Genomic DNA, 18,883 nt, shown 5'->3' on the forward strand with positions numbered 1-18,883 from the left:
ATACGGCATTGCTGACATTTGACTACTTGTCACCTTCAAAATAGCCATTTCAAGTCATTCAGTGTAATACTAGGTTTAAGTTTCATTTTACTCCGAATGTGTCTATATGCACATAGATAAATGCTAAAACAAAAACAAGCAAATTCCTAATATTTCCTTCCTGGAAAACTCATCATTACTCTTTTGTAACCTTTCATTTTCAGTCTAGGTGAGGAAAAAATGAGCACTTTATGAGCTTTCTGAAAATTAAGATTTATTTTGAAATGTCAACATTAACATAAAAGGCTAACTTAAAACAAGAAAAAAATTAGTTAAAAATTAGAATTTTGGACATAAGGGATTTTTTTTTCTATAGAAGCCAAAATCTGACACTTACATATATTTCTCTGGGCAACCAGACTCTACTGTTTCAGATCAGGGTGTAGCTGGCGGCCAAATCTGCTCCATGGATAGGTGCACCATTGTGACCACCTTTTGGAATCTGATGTTTTTTTTTTTTTTGGAGTAAGGAGTGTACCCTTCAGTTAGCAAGGGTACACTCACTGCCTCTCCAGACCCCCGTCAGCATTCATGGGTGCTTTCCTGCAGCCCCTAGCCCCCCCCACCACCATTTCCATTTTCCACCTCTGTCTTAGATGACACTGATGTCTCAGGGCTCCTCCTGTGATGTGATGAAATCTTCTGAGTCAAGGACTGAGGAGGGGAAGCCATGCTCCCTCCATGGAGTCCAGCTAGGGCCTTCTTTGTTCTCATATGTGAGCATCAAGAGAGGCACACCAGGAGCAGAAGCTGAGCCCTCTTAGGGCCCATGAGATGCAAGGCAAGTCAAGATCTCTTTCTATCTCAAACCGTTGACTTTTTCAAAAGTGTAGAAGTTGCTGATATTTAGGGTTGGTGAGAGTGTGCAGGAATGGGTCCTCTTGTTTACTGTTATAAAGGGATGCGATATTCTTGTCCTTGGACTTGGAATTGCTCATTATTTTTAAGGGAAACATTCCCAGCCCTAGCAAATCCATTTCCATCTCATAAAAATAGTCATAGAAGTATAAATATTAAATACATCACATATTTACAGATTTTTAAATAAATCCAAGTGTTTATCAATAGGGAAAATTTAATTATGATTCCATCAGTATAAACATGGAAATGTATCCTTCATATACCACTGAGAGCAAAAAGCAAATTCCAGAACAATGTGCATAGTATGATCCCATTAAAAGCCAAAATAGGATAAAATAACTATGTCTATGTATTTTAATAGGTGAACATAGGTTTATATACAGAGAAAGCCCAGAGGCATATGTATTAAAATAGTAACCATTATCTTTCCAATGGGAAGGAATGGGAACAGTGTTGGAAACACTGACTTTTACTTTATGTTTTATTTTGTGAATCAGTTTTTTTATTTGAGCAAAAATTTTTTATAATAGAAAATAAAGTCACATAATTTAAACCCCTATCTCCCAAATACAGGAAGGTGGACAGTAAAAACTTTTTATCCACTTCAGTCCCCAGCCCACCCATACAACATCTATTGTTAGTTTTTTTATTATTGTTATTTGTGTGTGTGTCTGTGTGTGTGTGAGAGAGACATGGAGGCTTGCTCTCGTTGCCCAGGTTGGAGTGCAATGGAGTGATCTCGGCTCACTGCAACCTCCACCTTTGGGGCTCAAGTGATTCTCCTGCCTCAGCCTCCTGAGTAGCTGGGATTACAGTGCCCACCACCACACCTGGCCAATTTTTTGTATTTTTAGTACAGACGGGGTTTCACCATGTTGGCCAGGTTGGTCTCAAACTCCTGACCTCAGATGATCTGCCCGCCTTGGCCTCTCAAAGTGCTGGGATCTATTGTTAGCTTCTTAGTGTCCTTCTAGAATTTATTTATGCACCTGAGGACAAATACAGATATGCTTTCTTGTTCTCTCTTTTTCTTTTCCACAAAAAGTAGTACATTGCTTGCTGGCTGACATTTTATTTTTTCCTTCATATATGTTACTTTTTTCTTGTTTGGAAAATTTTTTTTTACAGTGGTCTCTATTTCTTTAAAATTAAAATAAATGAGAAGTGTTGGATCTTAGGTGGGAAAGAGTTGCAGCTGTAGGGAGAGGCTACTCCACTTTCACAAATGTGATTGGGCCACATCCAGCAGTTGGGAAGCCAAGCAATATTTCAAAAGTTGAAACAAAAATAGTTATTCAAGCTGAGAAGGACATACCAGTAGATAATGAATTTGCTCTCTGTGTATTGATTTTGCCCTACTTAGAAACATCATTCCCCACCTCCAGGCAGCTGGTCCTGCCTCCTTTTCCTGAAACACCTTTGTCAAAGCTCTCCCGTGCTCTGTCTTCACATCTGCCCTTAATCACCGCAGGCACCCAGAGCACAGGGACAGGGCAGGGGAGGATGTGGCAGAGGCAGCGTTGGGAGGGACCAGCCATTCCTTGGTTTCCAGCTGTGGGGTCTCGGGCAGGTTGCACACCTCCCCTTAGCCTGTTTCATCCCTCCGGAAATGGGGATAACATTTCCTCACAGGATCGTTGTGAAGAATAAATGAGATATATAAACATTTGCATGTAGTAGGGCTAACTTTTTTTTTTTTTTTTTTTTTGAGACGGAGTCTCGCTCTGTCACCACCCAGGCTGGAGTGCGGTGGTGCGATCTCAGTTCACTGCAACCTCCGCCTCCCAGGTTCAAGTGATTCTCCTGCCTCCGCCTCCTGAGTAGCTGGGACTACAGGTGCATGCCACCATGCCCAGCTAATTTTTGTATTTTCACCATGCCCAGCTAATTTTTGTATTTTCAGTAGAGATGGGTTTCACCATGTTGCCCAGGATGGTCTCCCTCTTCTGACCTCGTGATCCACCTGCCTCGGTCTCCCAAAGTGCTGAGATTACAGTCGTGAGCCACCACGCCTGGCCAGTAGGGCTAATCTTATACCATTTTATTATGGGGTCAAAGACAGAATCTTTCCAGAGGTCTTGGTTATTTAAGAAAATATTTATTCAAGGATTTGATGCACAGGTAACCTCACTTATTTCTTTCTTCCCGTGAGCCAGGTTACCAAATTGTTGAAATTAATTACGTTATTATGGTGGGTAAGCATATATGTTAAAAGCAAAGATACAGTTCCTTATATTATTGGATTATGCTCCCAAACTTATCAAATTAGGTATACATGTCTTGAGACTGTTTCAATAAGACCTAAAATATAACCCATTGTATTCTGTGCTTGACCTGTCATAATAGAGATATAGGGAATGCAAATTTGTACACACATAATGGAAAAATAGTGTGGAAGTTCCTCAAAAAATAGAACTACTGAATGATGCAGAGGTCCCAGAACTGGGGCTATCTCCAAAGGAATGAAAACCAGTACATGGAAAAGCTATCTTCACTCAGGTTCACTGCGCCCTCTTCACAATAGCCAGGATATGGAGTCAACCTAAGTGTTAATGAACAGACGAACGGATGAAGAAAAGGTGACATATATACAACAGGGAATACTATTAAGACTTAAAAAAGAAGAAAATCCTATCATTTGTGTGAAACGGAAGGACCTGGAGGACATTGTGTTCAGTGAAACATGTCAGACACAGAGAGACAAATAGTGCATGATCTACCTACAGGTAAAATCTAAAAAAGCTGAACTCACAGAAGTAAAGAGTAGGATGGTGTTTTCATGGGACTTGTGAGGGGGTCATTAAGAAGGTATTGGTCAAAAGACGTGAAATTTAAGATAGACGGGAGGAATTAAAAAAGCAAATACGAGTGGCCACACAGTCATCATTCAGTAAAGAATGTTGAGTTCATTTTGTGAAAAGATCACATCGCATTGGAGGTATTGATAGGGCTCTCTGGGAGAAGCAGTCCTCCACAGGAAGAATAACATGGTATTTGTAAGGTTTGAGCTTCTCACACCAGTGGTGTTTTGGGAGCTGCAATACCCTCTCAGGATCCTGGGTGCTGGTTGGTGCCATTCAGTGTCCTGAAGAAATGATTTCCTCCAAGGGAAATGAGCTCGTGTTTTCCAGAGTGAAAGTTCCTCCTTGGACACTGGGATCTGCAGTGTCTTTGAGTGACTAAATGTCTTTCTAGAAGCCTTTGACTCACTGGGTAACGTGGAGTGGGAAGTGCCCACAGGATGTAGAGCCTCTCCAACATCATCCCAGAGTCAGCCTGTGTTTCCCAGGCTCATTCCCAAGTAGGTGAGGGAGGCCAGGTAGGGATGGGTGCAGGTTCTCGGGGCTTCCTTCCAGTGTGAGAATCAGGGCACAACTTTATGACCTCTCTAAGCTTTAGTTTTCTTATTCTGTGAAGAGGAATGAGAAGAAACTGGTTCTGACTCATAAAACCTGCTGATGCTACACTGACAGGGTCTCAGCAAATAGACATGGATATAAAGATGAATGGTGCCTGATGCTGCCTTGGAGTGGATGAGGAGCAGGGAACCACGTGGTGCTGATGTCTGCCTATGACTGAGCCATGCTTTCCGCGCGGATGCAAATCCCTGCAGGGCTGGGAGGGTAAACAATATTCTCTCATGAGTGTTCTTTTTAAGGCCCAAAGAGAAGGCTGATTTGGCCTCAAGAGTGAGGTTGGCTGCCCTCCTCCACCTAACAGGGTATGAGTTGAGGGTAGTTGAAATGATCCTAAATAACAGTGAGGTGATTATTCTTCACTATTTGTTTACCTTCTCTGAAAACTTTCTTCCTAACATGCTCAGTACTCACCTCCTGACGACTGGTATCTACATTTGCCTTGGTCCTAGCTTTTCAGATTGCAGAATCCAGATATGTTGCTTGAAACAGTTCATAGTTTCCACTAGGTCTGAGGCCTCATTGAGTCCTAGAGGATTTCCTTAAAGGAAACTGCGAGAAAAACTATTGAGATGGTTTTTCCTTTCCAAACATAGAGAGAGAGAGAGAGAGAGAGAGAGAGAGTTGCTGCTTTGTCCAACAGCAACTGTTTGATGAAGAGCCTCAAGATCTGACTTGGGCCTCCCAGCTCTCAGGAACCCATTCTCCACTGGCAGGGGTGGCGTGTTTACCCTGTTATTCATGGAGGAATTGGACCACAAACATTTGGGGATGTTAGGCTGAGAGCTGGAAAACCCCAAGCCTCTGGCGTGAAAACCTGGGGCTTGCTAGGAGCACTTGCAGGATACACCCATGTCCTGCCACCTGCCTAAAGAAGCCTTTGGGGCCGCACACAGTGGCTCACACCTGTAATCCCAGCACTTTGGGAGGCCAAGGTGGGTGGATCACCTGAAGTCAGGAGTTTGAGACCAGCCTGGCCAACATGGTAAAACTCCGTCTCTACTAAAAATACAAAAATTAGCTGGTGTGGTGGTGGGTGCCTGTAATACCAGCTACTCGGGAGACTGAGGCAGGAGAATCACTTGAACCCAGGAGGTGGAGGTTTCAGTGAGCCAAGATCGCACCACTGCACTCCAGCCTGGGCAAGAAAGTGAGACTCTGTCTCAAAAAAAAAAAAAAAAAAAAAAAGAAAGAAAAAAAAAAAGAAAGAAAGAAAGAAAAGAAAAAAAAAAGAAAAAGAAGTCTTTGGGTGCTTGTCAGCTTCTTGGAACTGAAGGCAGACCATTCCCTTGCTCAAGCCAAAGAGCTCATTGACTCAAGAAGCATCATAGCAACTGGGCTGCACCTAAAAGGGAAGAATCAAGGGCGTGATCCACAACCAAGGCCTGAGGAAGCAGGGCCCGTAGTTGACATGCACAGTATGAGTCATGACCCATGTGCTGTGGCTCTAGCTATGGGCGGTGCCTCTTGCCATTTCCAGCTTCCTCCTTCAGAGGGTGGATGTTAATGGTCTTCATTGCTTGTAACCTTCTCAAAGGCACAGGTTTCTGTTTCTGCTTTCCCTGGATCAAGTCTTCTACACTGCAGTTGCTGTAACAAAAACTATTAGCAACAACACAGCACTACAGAAGCAAGCTCCTTGCTAACGGTGATTGCTGAGGACATTGTCTTCTAGAGACCACTCTAGTGGCTCGGCAGCCTTGGTGTAGAGCTGATGATAAACCTTTTCCTGCTTTTGCCAATCATGAGGAGCATTTCTTTGTCTAGATAGGGGAACTGAAACCCACTGGCCAGCCGGAATATACTCAAAGCAGTCACTGGGATACGAATCCCACCATCATCTCCCATGTTATCCCTTTTGTTATCTTCAAATATGGTCCCATTTACCCAGGACCAATATTCTCTTATGTGGACAGCAGGACTAGTGCCCTTGAGTTACTTATAGTGACTCATCTTTGAGTGGGGAATGTGTCAGTATTTTCAGCAAATGTCGAATGTGATGAAACATTTGCTGAATTGTCTCCCAGTTTCGAAACAAGCTAACACACTCAGGGGCTCTATTTACAGCAATCGGGTGGAGTCAGGAGTGGGAACGCATCTTGCATTGTCACCTTGATTAACAATAGCTCTGACCTGTGGAAGGATGGTCAAATCCTGTCTCCTGTAACATGGGGCAGTGATGGGTCAGGGTCATGGCTCTTGCATTTGGGTGAGGTCTTCTCATCACTTTTAGACAAACAAGTGCAGGGCGACTGCAGTCCTCCCCACTTCCATCAGCATCCTCCCAACTCTTTCGACCTCTCTCATGAAGCTACCCACTGATTCAGAGATCCTATCCTGAGGGGCTAAAAGAAACATTCATTAACCTGTCTAGAAAGTCATGAATAATTCATGAATTACATTGAATTCATCCTTAGTATAACTATCTTCAGAAATTCAGACTTGGTAACCTGGTAACTCCCTTCCTCAATGTCTTTCCAAGGCCCCAGGTGATCCCTGTGTTCCATACATAACGCCTTACACAGCAAAGTGCTTCTGGCGGTGGGAGCCTGCTGACCTTCCCTGGAATCCTGATTGCAAGTTCTGTTTAGAACATGGGGGCTCATTTTGAGAAGCTCTTAGTATTTAGCATTCACAGGAAGTTCACAGGTTCCAGAAAACACTGGACAGCACTCAGGGGAAAGAGAAGTGGCAGAGATGGAGACACCTGGGCAGTGTGGCCACAGCATCCTGGGGGAAAAGCACTGAGGGACAGCGGGGCAAATGCACATGGGTGGTGGGGAGAGGAGCAACGCAGATGGCAAGACACTGTCCAGACAACCCCCCAACTCAAGAGAAGGGACTGAATCTAACAGGAGAAGAGGAGGGATGGATGAGACTAGATGCTGAGGGTGCCACAAAGTCAGAAATTATTTGAAGTCAATGAAAATCAGACACCTATAGCTGTGACTGTGGTTTGCTAATAGAAGAAACAATGCTGGCCATATTTATTAAATACATTGATATTTTGGGGAAGAAAACATCTTTTGAGGCTAGACTTAATTTTCCTTCTATCTGAACAAGGGTTTGCTTATGATTTATACTTACATTTTCCAGCTTTGTAATAAGTTGAGCTGGTTGATACAGTGTGTAAGATATTTACAAAAGCAACAGAAAAAGAATACAGTCCTTAAAAAGTCTCAACATGAATTGTTTCTGCAGCTCAACTAGGAATTTCCACTCCTGTACCAGACAGCCACAGATTTGTCTGGAATCCTTAGGGGCCACAAGGACACTGGCCCTGATAATTCAATGGACAACGAAACAAAACAGTGCCTTGCAGTGCCACCATTAAGCTTCCAGTCCTTAGGTTTTCAGGGGAGATAATATTCATTTATTCCACAAATATTTATTTAGGATATACATTTTGTCAGGTAAGTTGTAAGCACCATGATTGACAGGCAGAGACAGACAATAATCAAATGAACAAATAAAGAGTAATTAAGATCGCTGATTTTGGAATTAAATAGTTCTGAGAATAAATTATGGTTCAGATTCTTCACAGGCATGTAACTTTGAGCAAGTCTCTAAAACTTATGGAGCCAACATTTCCTCACTTGTAAAAGAGGAATTAAATTGCCTACCTCTGTGGGTATTTTGAAGATTAAAGAGATAAGTGTGGTTACCAAAAACCTCCCAGAATAGAGCTACTATTATTCTTCTTAAAGGTGTTTTGGAATCTAATAGTGCCTCTATATCACGGAAACACCATTGCTGGGTCTTACCTTAAGACATATCACTGAAGATTTTAGGCAGAATTGTCAGAAAACACAGGAAAGTAACAGGGCATATGAGAAGCTCTTGAGACCTGGGAGGTCTTAGAACAGAGATGGACAGATAGGGACAGGAGGCCACAAACATGACCTGGAGCCGTGTCAACAGGCCATCTCTGCTGAGCTCTCTTCTGTGGTTTGACGTAGGGTTAAGGAGTTCCTGTGCCCTTGGGATTTCTCAGTCAAACCAGCTCCCATCCTCATTGCTTTCTCCCCTGTTGTTTCTGCTTTTTGTGCCCCCAAATATGTATGATGCACTGAAAGAAGTCAAAGGATTTTTTAAATCAACTGATTTTCAAAATGCTGACTTAAGACGAGAATTTTAACCACAGACATGCAAATTAAACTTGGGAAGCCGAGGTGGGTGGATCACGAGGTCAGGAGATCGAGATCATCCTGGCTAACATGCACTTCCTGTGTCCATCAGTGGATGAATGAATTTTTATATGTGGCATATATTCACAGTGGAATACTGTTCAGCCTTAAAAAAAGAAGGAAATCCTGTGATTTTCCACAAGACAGGTAAGCCTGGAGGGCATTACATTGAGTGAAATAGGCCAGACACAGAAAGAGAAATATTAATACTAAATGTCTCCCTTCCACATGGAATCTAGTAGAGTTGAACTCATAGAAGTAGAGCGTAGAATGGTGGGTGCTTACCCTGAGATTGGGGGATGGTTAGGGAGATGTCAATCATAAGATATACAATTTGTTAGACAGGAGGGAAAAAAAGGAAGACGGATGGCCAGAGACCCATCATTCTCCTCTACTAAAATAATCTCCAGAAATTCAGACTTAGTAACTCCCTTCCTGAATGTCTTTCTAATGCCCCAAGTGACCTCAATGCTCCATAGACAACACCTTCAACCGCAAAGTGCTTCTGGGGGTGGGAGCCAGCTGACCTTCCCTAGAATCCTGACTACAAATTCTGTTTAGAATGTGGGGTCTCATTTTGAGAAGCTCTTAGTATTTAATATTCACAAGAAGTTCACAGATTCAAGAAAACATAGAACGATATTCGGGGTAAAGAGAAGCAGCAGAGATTGGCTGGGTGTAATGGCTCACACCTGTAATCCCAGCACTTTGGAAAGCTGAGGCAGGCAGATCAACTGAGGTCAGGAGTTCAAGACCAGCCTGGCCAACATGGTGAAACCCCATCTCTACTAATAATACAAAAATTATCTGGGCATGGTGGCAGGCGCCTGTAATCCCAGCTACTTGGGATGCTGAGGAAGGAGAATCTCTTGGACCTGGGAGGTGGAGGCTGCAGTGAGCCAAGATTGTGCCACGGCACTCCAGCCTGAGGGACAAGAATGAGATTCCATCTCGAAACAAAACAAAACAAAACAAAAGAGAAACAGCAGAGATAGAGACACCTGGTCAGTGTGGCCAGAGCATCCTGGGAGAAAATGCACTGAGCGACAGAGGGGGCAAATGCAGGTGCATGGTAAGGAAAGGATCAAGGCAGATGGAAGGGACACTGCTCAGATAAACCTGCTAACTTGGGAGAAAATAATAGAGACAGGAGACAGCCAAATGCCACCCAGGTCATGCACAGGGGGCTTGCCTAAAGATGCCCATGGTGAAAAATTCCTTCCCTTAACACATGTGCAGTAAGGGAAATAAAGCAATGTGGAGTGGCTCAGACTAAGGGCCCGCCTGCGCACTGGGGGAATGGGGGTGGAGCTACCATGAATTCATGCCTTATGCAGTGGGGAGGATCCTGGCCTCTTCATCTCATGTGTGGGGGCCTAGTATTCGGTGTTCAGTCTGTGATCTGCCTGTTGGCAAGATCCCCGTTTTGTTTGTTTGTTTGTTTATTTTTCTTCACTGAGGCTTTCTTTTAATACATTCTGCTCTCCTCATCTTTCCAATGTGTCTATGTGCCTAATTTTTCTTGGTCATGAGACAAGTACCTGGGTTTTAGCTGAACTAAGGAGAAAAAATTCTACGTCTGAAGGACTGAATCCAACAGAAGAAGAGGAGAAAGAAAGTTGGACGCTGAGGAATGCCACTAGGTCCGAAATCATTTGAAGTCAATGAAAATCAGACACCTGTAGATGTGATTTGGGTTTGTTGATAGGAGGAACAATATTTGCCATCGTGTTTAGAGTATTGATATTTTGGGGAAAATTTCCCATTTGTGGCTTGATTGGTTAGCTCCCTCTGAAAAACATTTTGTTCATGAATTCTATGTAACTCAAATTTGTGAGCTTTGTAACAACTTGAGGAGGTTGATCTAGCATGTAGGATTTTTTTTTTTTTTTCTGATGAGTTCTTGCTCTGTTGTCCAGGCTGGAGTTCAGTGGCATGACCACAGCTCACTGCAGTGTCAACCTCTCCAGATTCAGATGATCCTTCCACCTCAGCCTCCCCAGTAGCTGGGACTACAGGTGTGTGCCACCATGCCCAGCTAATTTTTGTATTTTTTGTAGACATGTGGTATTGTCACGCTGCCCAGGCTGGTCTCAAACTCAAGAGAACTGCCCACTTTGGCCTCCCAAAGTGCTGGGATAACAGGCATAAGACACCACACCCAGCCACAGGCAGGAACATTTTTTACATTCTACAAAATCTCCAGATGATGTGTTTCTAAGCTAAAACAGAAAATTCTCCCTTGTTTATTGTTGACCCAAAAAGTTGGCTGAACTCCTTATGAATCACAAGCACACTGGCCTTGATATTTCAATTAACTATGAAACAAAGCACTGAACTGCTCTACTACCATTATGCTTCCAGTCTGAGATTGTGAGGGGAGATAGTATTCACTCATTCTACAGATATTTATTTAGGATGTACTGCTTGTTAGGTGAGTGGTGAGCACAATGTTTGGCTGGCAGATACAGACAATAAACACAAGAGTAAAGAGTAATGAAGGCCACTAATTTTGGAATTAAATGGTTTTAGGTTCAAAACATGGTTCTGCTTCTTCACAGCCATGTAACTATGGGCAAGAAACATAAATTTGTAGAGCCTCCATTTCCTCACCTGTGAAAGGGGAATTAAAAATGCCCACCTCTGTGGGTATTGTGAGGATTAAAGTGATAAGTTATGTAATTAACAAACACTTCCCAGCATAGAGATACTCTTCTTGTTCTTTTTTTTTCAAGACATGATATTGCTCTGTTGCCCCCGCCTGGAGTGCAATGGAGTGATCATGGTTCACTGTAGCCTTGACCTCCCTGGCTCCAGCCATCCTCCCACCTCAGCCTCCTGAGTAGCTGGGATCACAGGTGCATGCCACCATGCCTGTCTAATTTTTGTATTCTTGTATTTGTGTGTGTGTGTGTGTGTGTGTGTGTAGAGACAGGGCTTGCCACATTGCCCAGGCTGGTCTTGAACTCCTGGCTCAAGTGATCCACCCACCTTGGCTTCCCAAAGAGCTGGGATTACAGGAGCGAGCCACTGCATCCAGCTCTTCTTCTTTCTTTTTCCTCCTTCTTCCTCCTTCTCCTTCTTTTTTTTTTTTTTTTTTTTTGAGGCAGGGTCTCCTTCTGTCACCCAGGCTGGAGTGCAGTGGCACGATCTCAGCTCACTGCATCCTCCCGCTCCCAGGTTCAAGTGATTCTCCTGCCTCAGCCTCCCAAGTAGCTGAGACCATAGGCACGCTGATTGGTTTCAGGAGGGGACTAATCAGAGGCTGAAGTGAAACCAATCAGATATTTGCATAGGATGTGACTTTGTAGCTTCACTTCAGCCTCTGATTGGTTGCCTTCCACAACCAATCAGACTGGTTGCAGGCCACTCCTTCATTTACATAGAGTGTAAACCAAGTAACCAATAGGAAACTTTTAGAGAGTACTTAAACCCCAGAAAATTCTGCAATCAGTGCTCTTGAGCTGCTTGCTCAAGCCCACTCCCACTTTGTGGAGCGTACTTTGGTTTCAATAAATCCATGCTTTTGTTGCTTCATTCTTTCATTGCTTTGTTTGCTAGGGTTTCCGGGTAGGGGGAATGGCCCCAAAGATACCCCAATCCCCAGAATCTGTGAATACCGAGCATTACATGGCAACAAGGAGTTTTCAGATGTAATCAGGGTATGGATTCAAATACGAAGATCACCCTGGGTCATCCTGGTTAGATTAGTCCAATCTAAAAAAACTTGCTTTTACAAGCATAGAACTTTCTGTGGCTAGGGACAGGGGAGATGAGGCAAGATGGGGAGGTGGTGTCAGATTCAAAACCTTGACTAACTGTTGCTGCTTTTGAAAATGAAGGGCTACCAAGCCAAAGAACACAACCAGCATTCAGCAGCCAAGAAGGACCCTGGCCATCAGCTAGCAATGAAATGAGGACCTTGATCCCACCACAGAAAAGAACTGAATTCCACTGACAACCTAAATGAGCCTAGAGACAAATTCTCCCCTGGAACCTCTTGATAAGGAGCCACACTGGCTCTCATCTCAATTTTGTCCTCAGGAGACGCTAAGCAGAAAACCCAGCCAAGTCAACTGGACTTCTGACCTACAGAAGTGGGAGGCAATCAATAGGTGTCGTTTGCTGCCTCTAAGTGTGTGGTGATTTGTTCTGGCAGCGAAAGAAAATGAATATCATAAGAGGTGAGATGCAGAAAGAAGAAACAGAGTGGGTCTTCGGATGCCACCTGGAACCTAATAGTATGTCTGACATTGGTGTTGCATCCAGATTTCAAAACAAGATCCCGGCTGTCCTTCTACATTACTGCCCTAGGAACACCAGAAAGTAGTCACGGGGAGAATCACCAATTCAGCTCTTCTAATGAGGAGCTTAGGAAGAGAGAAGTTTGTGCTTTGCTTGCAGTGGCTTTTCTAGTTAGTGGGGGGACAGAGATTAGGACTCCAAACTCATGACTCTCAGCCTGGGAACCTTCCAGGGACAACCCCAGGAGGGACGCATGAAACGTCAGCCCTCCTCACATTTTGCCTGTCTACTCACCTTTCTGCAGACGGCAAAGATGGTTCCACTGGAGGCTAGGCAGTCAATGTTGGGAGACCCGTCCAGTGGGCCAGAGCAGACCACGTATTTCCTCTAAATCAGAGAGGTAGGCACCACCCAGTCAGCGCATCTTCCAATTAGCACAATTGCACTAAGTCAGGGTTGTGTGCAGCAGAGAACACCACATGGAAAAAAGATAAGAGAACCACCATATCCTTATCAAAAAACACCATGACTTACAGAGGGCAGGGTGTGTCAGCTTACATAAAAATACTCCTTTGGGTTTTGTATTGGACAACTCGCCTGTCCAATGTGAAGACGAGAAGATAAAGTGGGTGGGGTCTTGAAAGACCCACATCCCTACACCCAGCCGCTCTGCTGTCACAGACAGCTCCAGCCATGGAGGGAAGTCCCTGGGTCCTTTGTACAGCCGCCTGTGTGCAAGGTCCTGAGAGAGCCCTTAGTGATGGGGACTGGAGTCCCTGGCTCATTAGACACTGGTAACAAAACTTCAAGTGAGATGAGGGTCATTTCTCCTTCCACCCAAATTAGTTTTCCCTGACTTTCCAATGAGTATTAGCCTAGCTTCATTTGAGCTTTGTTTCTGTTTTTTTTTTCCATGCTCAGAGGCAGACAAAAAAAGTTTGATAATCTATAAACTTAGAAATTCCCTAACATCTCTACAATAATTCAGTGTATCCCATAGTGATCCAGTTTAGCCCATTCATGCATGCTTTCATTCAGCAGATACTTGTTGAGCTTCTAGCGTATGCTGGGAACCATTCAGGGCACTGGGATTTCAGGGCGGTGGCGATACTGGCAGCAAGGCTGGATTTCTTGGAACTGACATTCTAGTGTGAGAGCAGGCAGCACACAGGTCAGCACACACACACAAGCACACACACACTTGTGGTGTGTGCCCTAAAGAAAACCTACGCAGGCTGGAGGGGCTGGAGACCCATGAAGGGGGCACATTTGATGACAGGCTTGACTAGAATTAAGGAATGGAGACACACAGTGAGACCTAGAGAACAGATTTTTTTTTTTTTTGAGACAGAGTCTCATTCTGTTGCCCAAGATGGAGTGCAGTGGTGTGGTTACAGCTCACTGCAGCCTAGAACTTCTGGGCTCAAGCAATCCTCCCACCTCAGCCTCCTGAATAGCTGGGACTATAGGAGCACGTCACCAAGCCCAGCTAATTTTTCTATTTTTTGTATTTTGATTTATGTTGCCCAGGCGGGTCTCAAATTCCTGAGCTCAAGTGATCCTTCTACTTTAGCCTGCCAAAGCGCTGGGATTGCAGGCATTAGCCACCATGCTCATCTTAGAGAGGAGAGTTCTAGGCAGAGAGATCAGCAGGTGTGGAGTATTCAAGAGCTGCATGAAAACCTGTGTGGTTCAGACCAATGGTAGAAGACAATGGCAGATTAGACAGGAGAGAGAAACGAGGGTCATATCAACTGAAGTTGAAAGTTTAAAATAATAGGGGTGATGTGGCTTAAATTATGTGAGACAAGTGTAAAAGCGTCTTGCACAGTACCTGGCATATAGCAGAGGTTAAATACATTTAGCTTTACTTTACCTTTTCCATTCTTCCAGCCAATCTACAAAGAAATAGCCTCTTGTCCACAATTTCCAATGTGTCAAAGAAGGGCAAATAGCCCAATAGATGCTATTCCATTTGAGAGAGAGGCGGGTCAGTGCTTTGTTTCATAGTTCATTGAAATATCAGGGCCAGTGTGCTTGTGACTCCCGAGGAGTTCAGCCAACTTTTTGGGTCAGATAGAATAGCATCTATTCTATGTTACTGTATTGCTGCTGAACATTGGTTGAACCTTTTGACTGCCAGCAAACCTCTCTCTATAGAAAGCTATTCGTGGACCCATAGTGAATATGGTCCCTCCCTAGCCATGCCCTGCACTAACCAACTTTACCATCGTGTTAGACAAGAGCACAGGATCCTCGTGATTTCCTTTCTAGACTGGTCTAACAGCTCATCAGGCATGAAGAAATCTCTGCTGGGACAATAACCCCCTTGCAAAGTGTGGGGTGAGGGTGGGGATGGAAACAAGAAGGAGGGGGTGAGAGTACTAGGCTGTATTTTACAGCTCTTCCAAGTAACTCTGGTTTTTACTGGACTCCACAAATTCAAGCCCCAAAAGATGTGTCACTTTTCACTGACAGATAAAGTGAACAGCCGTGAATAACCGCCCACTGAGGTGGTTCCGTACATCACTCTGAACTATCTCCTGAATGAATCACTGTCCTACTGTAGAGTCTTCTTTGATTAGACGGCTCAAGACTTCCAACTAGAAAGGTGGCAATCCATTGTTTCTAGAAAACAAATGTTAAGAAATTGAGAAAAATCCCAGAAGTTAAAGAAAAGCAGATTGTTCCTGGCTCAGTAGCATCATCTAATGGCGACCAGGGGCACTGCAGCCCTTGGACGCACCTTCTTGGCGATGATCATCACGTTCTTTTTCTTTTGTATGAGATGGGGATCATGGGCTGAGTAGATGCCCCAAAGGTGGCTGCCATGCTGTATGCAGGAATGCTGAGGTTTCATGCAAAAGTGTATGTTGGGATCACTTGACAGGGTGCATGGAAAGCATCCTAACAGAGTTTTGCTAACAGAGAATGTGACCTCCGCTAGTACTCTAGAGTCACAACCCAGATCCTAGCCTTTGGGTGGAGGTCCCGCCCTGTGAACTACCATCAGACCATCCTATTGTTCAGAGACTCCTTTTGTCCTTACTACTTCGTCTCAGGCTTGTGAGGGTCTCTACCAAGCAGAGCAAGCCCATAAATAAATAGCTTTGTGCTCACGGATGCATCAGTGGCGCTGAAGTAACTGTGAAGTGGACACCACTCTCCCTCCCTCTGGGCTGCTCTGTGTGTCCACACTGTTGTGCACCCTGAAAGAACTTTGAGATTTGCTGAAAGGTCACCAGCTGCAATTTCAGACCATACTGGTAACTCAAATGTCTAACATTTAAATGTGGCTGAAAGGGGTAGACAGCTGGTCTGGATGCAAGCAGAAGTAGCAGGCCTTCCCTTGGATCTCTTTACAGGGCAGAGATGACTCCTTACAAATGGCACTAGTAATCCCTCTCCCTCCTGATACCCAGCTAACAGAAAAGTGCACCCTGCTCATAAGAAATCCCAAGGCCACATTTGTCTTCTGCGACCCTGGTCTCTGGCTACAGCTGACTTGACACGAACTAAGACAATCCGATTTTTTCTTCTGGAACTTGCTGTGAGACACAGAGACACAGTGGATTGGATGACAATGCTGGGACGTGAAGGATATGTCCTTGAGGCTAGGAAGGCAGTGGCTGCTGGATTTCATGAGTCCCCTGAAATATTCCAACAAATTCCCTTTCTGCTTCAGCCAGAATGAATGGGTTTCTGTTAGCTACAGCAAAGATGGCCTTGAGTACAACAGATATTACAATTAACATTTTGCAAATGAAGAAAGGGAGAGACTCAGAGAGGTTAAAAATGTTGCCAAGCTCAGTCTACCCTAGTCAGGATAGCATTGGTTATGCTGCAGCAATAAATAAGCCTGAAACCCCAGTGACTTAATACAGCAAAGGTTTGTTTCTCCTTCCCATGCCAGGCTGATAGCAACAGGGTAAATGGCTCAGGCCTCCAGGCTCCTGCCGAGTCGTGACTCTGTCTCTAAAATGCACGGCTTCAGAGGTGGCTCAGAAGGGAAGAGAGAGGATGAAGGATTGAGCATTGGGGGTCAACCTAGATGTAATCCTACCCCCACCCCATTTGACAAAACCTCTGGCCCTCACCTAAAAGCAAGAGAGGCTGGGAAATGTAGTCTTCCTACAGGCCCAGGAAGAGAAATGGGTGTGAGGAGGCTGATCTCCACCAGCCTCTCACACAGCTGGAATGGGCAGAGGCAGAGCCTGGCCTAAGGCCACCCTGACCCCAGCATAAGGCATCTCACCAGCACGGGTGCCAGCGGCCTTCTCTGCAGCTCACCAGGACTCCACTCTCCATCACCAGCATCTCCATCCACCTCACTCTAGCTGTGGCTGCCACAAGGAGTTCCTGCACCTCACAGCAGCACCTCCATGCCTCAGGAACCAAAGGATGCATCTCTTTTTATTTTTCTTTTATTTTTAGTTTTTTAATGTTTGTGGGTACATAGTAGGTGCATATATTTATGGGGTACATGAGATGTTTTGATGCAGGCATGCAATGGATAATAATCACATCATGAAGAATGTGGTATCCATTCCCTCAGGCATTTATCCTTTCTGTTACAAAAATCCAAGTATACTTCTTAAGTTATTTTTAAATGTACAATTACTTTATTTTTGACTATAGTCACTCTACTCTCCTATCAAATAGTAGGTCTCATTAATTCTTTGTAATTTTTTAAATACCCATTAACTATCCCCACCCGCCCCTACCAATCCCCTTCCACTACCTTTCCCAGCCTCTGGCAACCATTCTTCTGCTCTCTATGCCCATCAGCTCAATTGTTTTGATTTTTAGATCCCATGAATAAGTGAGAAAATGCCACATTTGTCTTTCTGTGCCTGGCTTGTTGCACTTAACATAATGACCTCCAGTTCCATCCATATTGTTGCAAATGACAGAATCTCATTCCTTTTTACGGCTGAATAGTCCTCCATTGTGTATATACACCACATTCTCTTTACCCCTTCATCTAGTGATGGACACTTAGGGTTCCTCCAAATCTTAGTTATTGGGAACAGTGCTGCAGTAAACAGGGGAGTGCCGACTTCTCTTCAATATACTGATTTCCTTTCTTTTATGTATACACCCAGCAGTGGGATCACTGATTTGTATGGTAGCTCTATTTGTAGTTTTATGAGGAACCTCCTAACTGTTCTCCACAGTGGCTTTGTTAATTTATATTTCCACCACCAGTGTGTGAGAGTTTACTTTTCTCTAGATTTATACTCGTATATACAGAAAATGCTGAAGATTCCACTGAAAAAAACCTATTAACATAAATGAATTCAGTAAAGTTGCAGGATACAAAGACAAAATACAGAAATTGGTAGCACTTGTATACACCAATAATGGACTATCTGAAAAGAAAATGTAGAAAATGATTCCATAGAAAATAGCCACAAAAAATGAGATGCCTAAAAATAAATTTAACCAGCAGCTGAAAGACCTCTGCTTTGAAAGGTATAAAATATTGATGAAAGAAATTAAGAGCATGCAAATAAATGGAAAGATGTCCTGTGTTCTTGCATTAGAAAAAACTAATATTTTTAAGATGCCAGTCTTACCCAAAGCTATCTACAGATTCAATGAAATCTCTATCAAAATACCAGTGACACTCTTAACAGAGATAGGAAAAACAATCCTAAACCTCATATGGAATCAAATAAGACCCCAAATAGTCAAAGCAATCTGGAGAAGAAAAAAAAGAAAGTAAGCTCCAAACATCATATTGCCTGACTTCAAAATACACAATACACTACAAAGTTATAATAACCTAAACAGGATGGCATTAGCATAAAGACAAATAGACAAAAGGGACAGAACAGAAAGCCCAGAAATAACGCCATGCATCTACAGCCAACTGATTTTTGACAAAGTGCCAAGGCAAGAGCACACATTGCAAACAGGACAGACTCTTCAACAAATGGTGCTTGGAAAATGGGATGTGCACACACAGAATGAAACTGGATTTCTATCCTCCACCAGATAGGAAAATAAACTCAAATGGATTAAAGACATAAATATAAGACCCCAAAATATGAAGCTACTAGAGGAAAACAGCAGAAATGCTTTAAGACATTCACCTGAGCAAGATTATTTTGAATATGACTCCAAAAGAGA

Source organism: Macaca mulatta, chromosome 15 (genome assembly GCF_049350105.2).
Source record: "Macaca mulatta isolate MMU2019108-1 chromosome 15, T2T-MMU8v2.0, whole genome shotgun sequence".
In the NCBI taxonomy this organism is placed as follows: Eukaryota; Metazoa; Chordata; class Mammalia; order Primates; family Cercopithecidae; genus Macaca; species Macaca mulatta.